Source organism: Salvelinus sp. IW2-2015, unplaced genomic scaffold (assembly GCF_002910315.2).
Source record: "Salvelinus sp. IW2-2015 unplaced genomic scaffold, ASM291031v2 Un_scaffold1273, whole genome shotgun sequence".
NCBI classification, from domain to species: Eukaryota; Metazoa; Chordata; class Actinopteri; order Salmoniformes; family Salmonidae; genus Salvelinus; species Salvelinus sp. IW2-2015.
In genome coordinates this window covers 245,456-250,374 of record NW_019942811.1, presented here as the reverse complement: position 1 = coordinate 250,374, position 4,919 = coordinate 245,456, and positions in this window count along the sequence as shown.

The following is a 4,919-nucleotide window of genomic DNA, read 5'->3' as shown; positions in this document are numbered from 1 at the left end:
GGTGTGATTTGGGTGGGCATTCTAGTTTTCTATTTCTTTGTTGGCCAGGTATGGTCCCCAATCAGAGGCAGCTGTCTATCGTTGTCTCTGATTGGGAATCATACTTAGGCAGCCTGTTTTCCACCTGAGTTTGTGGGAGCTTGTCTTTGTATAGTTGCTGTTTAGCGCTACAGAGCTTTACGTTTGTTTCGTGTTTTGTTGTTTTTGGTGTCATTTGAAAATAAAGAAAAATGTACACCTACACCTTGGTCTCCTTCCAATGACGGACGTAACATGATTTATCATGTTCAGGCTCTAAAATTACAGTAACAGTTACAGCAATGAAAATGTCACCATGAAAGCTTTCAGGGAAGAGGTTGCTATTGTCAACACTTCAAACCAGTGGCGGATTTAGGTATTGGCGACATGGGCAGCCGCCCAGGGCGGGGGATTCTATCAAATAGWGGACCTCTAACTTTGTACAGTACTAATGCAATTGCTAATGCAATTAGATGTGCAATTTAGTTTGTGTGTTTCTTGTTTGAAGTTCAATAATGTAATAATCAGGTTCTCTTCTTTATAAGTGTGTTATTCTATTTGTGTATTTGTGTGATATAGGATTTGTGCAATTTAGTCTTATTTGTGTTTTTTGTTAGCAATAGGGTAATAGTGTAATAATTAAATGCTCTTTTTATTTGTATTTATATACTACAATTTGTTTCTATTTGTCTTTGTTACTTCTTTTTGATATTTATGAATCTTATTTTTGTATATATTTTTATATTTATATAGTTTTAACTTACATGATTATTTATTTGTGTTGTTCCAAATGTCTGAGTAAAAATTACAGTTAGTGCAGAATGGTGCTTTTTTTKGGGCAGGGGGCGCTGAAAGGGGGGGTTCGCCCAGGGAGCCATACAAGCTAGAACCGCCACTGCTTCAAATGATGGGAGAAAAGAAACACACAACATATCCCTCCCCACCCARACTTGTCCAGAAACRTATTTAACTGGAAGAAKAAAAGTTCAATGTGAGGAATATTCCCAGTGYGACACTGCGTGGGAGGAAGAGCCAGCTAAAGCAACCAAACAGATACGGCATACACAAGCTCCACTAAAGCCAGACTCAGTGGTAGAATCTGCACATATGTTTTATGAGTGGCTGGAAGATTACGTGAGGAGTTGAAGCTTCTCAAATAGGCTATTTTTAAATCTGCAAAGGCAGGCTCTGTGCTGATGATGTCTTTAATGTATAATGCAGCTTTTCCTGCTGCTAGATTGAGTTTCTGCTACTACTGAAGGATGGGATAACCTTCGCCTCGATAGGCCTACTTCTATATACGTTAAGGTTAAGGTATGAGGTTTCAGCTTTAGGATGGAAAACAATTGACTTTGTTTCCCAGAATGATCCTGGTTGAGATTGAATTSTGTTCAAATGTACCTGCTCATATTTTGTGGTGGAGGCTGATGACATTTGTTTGGTTTAAGTGTAGCAGTAAAACGCCAAAGAACATTTGCATGGCTGTTTACATAGCCTGAAACAGTGCAGCCTAGCAATAACAGAAGGAATGAGAAAGGTGGTCAGGTCTAATAGCAGAATGACACAATGTGTGGAGTATGTGTTGTATTTATCAATGGGAAACAGTCCAATCCAGTGGCTTTCAGGAAGAAGGCCTGAAATGGAGATGTCCCTGCGATGTAATCCTGGAGTCATACATGTATGTGTTTCACATGCACTAGCACCAGTTCTTTAGATTTGGATCGTGCGTGATGTGGAGCCGACCTTGCAAATGAGGTAGTGTTTTTTTCCGTCTCAATGGTGATTCAGAAACTTCATCAGAAATATAAAGTGAACACATCATCCCAGCAGGAATTCCTCCTTCAAATGTCTCCTGTCCTTTTATGGACATTATCAAAGCCTAAAGAGATTAAATAGAACATGCTTCAGCGACAGGCCAAATACTTTTCATCCCATTACAGGATGATTTCCAAGTGCACTTGGCACTGTGTGTATTATAATGCAAACAGCACTGTCTGCCTCTGTGTGGCATTAGTTGGCTCTGTTCAAATCAAATTTTATTGGTCACATACACATGGTTAGCAGATGTTATTGAGAGTGTAGAGAAATGCTTGTGCTTCTAGTTCCGACAGTGCAGCAATATTTAAAACATTTTAACTAGGCAAGTCGGTTTAGAACAAATTCTTATTTACAATGACGGCCTCGGAACAGTGGGTTAACTACCTTGTTCAGGGGCAGAACAGCAGATTTTCACATTGTCAACACATCTGTTTGGCTTTGTATGGCACTATTTGGCTCTGTTTGGCTCTGTGTGGCACTATTTGGCTCGGTTTGGCTCTGTATGGCTCTGTTTGGCTCTGTGTGGCACTATTTGGCTCGGTTTGGCTCTGTACTGTTGCTCTGTGTCTTTGGCTCTGTTTTGGCTCTGTATGGCTCTGTGTGGCTCTGTGTGGCTCTGTATGGCTCTGTATGGCTCTGTGTGGCTCTGTATGGCCTGTATGCTCGGTTTGGCTCGGTTGGCTCTGTTTGGCTCTGTTTGGCTCTGTTTGGCTCTGTATGGCTCTGTATGGCCTGTATGGCTCGGTTGGCTCTGTATGGCTCTGTATGGCTCTGTTTGGCTCTGTTTGGCTCTGTATGGCTCTGTGTGGCTCTGTATGGCTCTGTTTAGCTCTGTATGGCTCGTTTGCTCTGTTTGGCTCTGTTGGCTCTGTTTGGCTCTGTATGGCTCTGTATGGCTCTGTGTGGCTCTGTATGGCTCTGTTTAGCTCTGTATGGCTCTGTATGTCTCTGTTTGGCTCTGTATTGCTCTGTTTGGCACTGTTTGGCTCTGTGTGCTCTGTGTGGCTCTGTATGGCTCTGTTTGGCTTTGTATGGCACTATTTGGCTCGTTGGCTCTGTATGGCACTATTTGGCTCTTGGTGGCACTATTTGGCTCGGTTTGGCACTATTTGGCTCGGTTTGGCTCTGTATGGCTCTGTGGGGCTCTGTATGGCTCTGTATGGCACTATTTGGCGCCGTTTGGCACTATTTGGCTCGGTTTGGCACTATTTGGCTCTGTTTGGCTCTGTATGGATCTGTATGGCTCTGTATGGCACTATTTGGCTCTTGGTGGCACTATTTGGCTCGGTTTGGCACTATTTGGCTCGGTTTGGCTCTGTATGGATCTGTATGGCCTGTTTGGCTCTGTGTGGCTCTGCTCTTTGGCTCGGTGTGCACTATTTGGCTCGGTTTGGCCTGTTTGGCTCTGTTTGGCTCTGTATGGCTCTGTATGTCTCTTTTGGCTCTATATGGCTCTGTATGGAAGTCAGACTTAACTAGAATGCCTTCAGAAAGTATTCATATCCCTTGTATTATTCCACATTTTGTTGTGTAACCCCCCCCCCCCCCCCCCCCCATCTACACACAATACACCATAACAACAAATAAACACATGTTTTTAGACATTTTTGCTGAAAATTAAATATATATTTAATTTGCATAAGTATTCACACCCCTGAGTCAATGCATGTCAGAATCACCTTTGACAGTGATTACAATTGTGAGTATTTCTGGGTAAGTCTCTAAGAGCTTTGCGCAACTGGATTGTACAATATTATAATTTTTAAATATTTTTAATTATTCAAGCTCGGTCAAGTTGGTTATTGATCATTGCTAGACAGCCATTTTCAAGTCTTGCCATAGATTTTCAAGCCGATTTAAGTCAAAACTGTAATTATCCTAAAAAACACCCTAGTCCTTGCCAATGACAGGCATATCTATAACATGATGCAGCCACCACCATGCTTGAAAATATTCAAAGTGGTACTTGGTGATGTGTTGTGTTGGATTTGCCCCAAACATAATGCTTTGTATTCAGGACATAAAGTTATTTTCTTTGCCACATTTTTTGAAGTTTCACTTTAGCAAAAAGGATGCATGTTTTATAAAAATGTTATTCTGTACATGCTTCCTTCCTCTCACTCTGTCATTTAGTTACTTGTCTAACATAACACAGAGGGTGTTCTTTAATGGAAGCCTCTCAAATATAATCCAGTTAGAATCAGGAATTCCCCAGGGTAGCTGTTTAGGCCCCTTGCTTTTTTCAATTTTTACTAACAACACGCCRCTGACTTTGAGTAAAGCCAGAGTGTCCATGTATGTGGATGACTCAACACTACACACGTCAGCTACTACAGCGACTGAAATGACTGCAACACTCAACAAAGAGCTGCAGCTAGTTTCAGAGTGGGTGGTAAGGAATAGGTTAGCCATAAATATTTCTAAAACTAAAAGCATTGCATTTGGAACAAAACATTCACTAAACCCTAAATCTCAACTAAATCTGGTATTAAATAATGTGGAAATTGAGCAAGTTGAGATGGCTAAACTGCTTGGAGTAACCATAGATTGTCAACTGTMATGGTCAAAACATATTGATGCAGTAGTAGCTAAGATGGGGAGAAGTCTGTCTATAATAAAGTGATGCTCTGCCTTGACAAAACTATCAACAAGGCAGGTCCTACAGGCTCTAGTTTTGTTGCAGATTAACTACTGTTCAGGTGTGTGGTAAGGTGCCACAAAAAAAAGGACTTGATTGCAATGAAAATTGCAATTGGCTCAGAACAGGGCAGCACAGCTGGCCCTTGGATGTACACAGAGAGCTAGTATTAATAATATGCATGTCAATCTCTCCTGGCTGAAAGTGGAGGAGAGATTGACTTCATCACTACTTTTATTTATGAGAGGTATTGTTGAATGCACCGAACTGTCTGTCTAAACTACTGGCACACAGCTCAGACACCCATGCATACTCCACAAGACATGCCACAAGAGGTCTCTTCACCTTCCCCAAGTCCAGAACAGACTATGGGATGCACACAGTACGATATAGAGCCATGACTACATGGAACTCTATTCCACGTCAAGTAACTGACTCAAGCAGT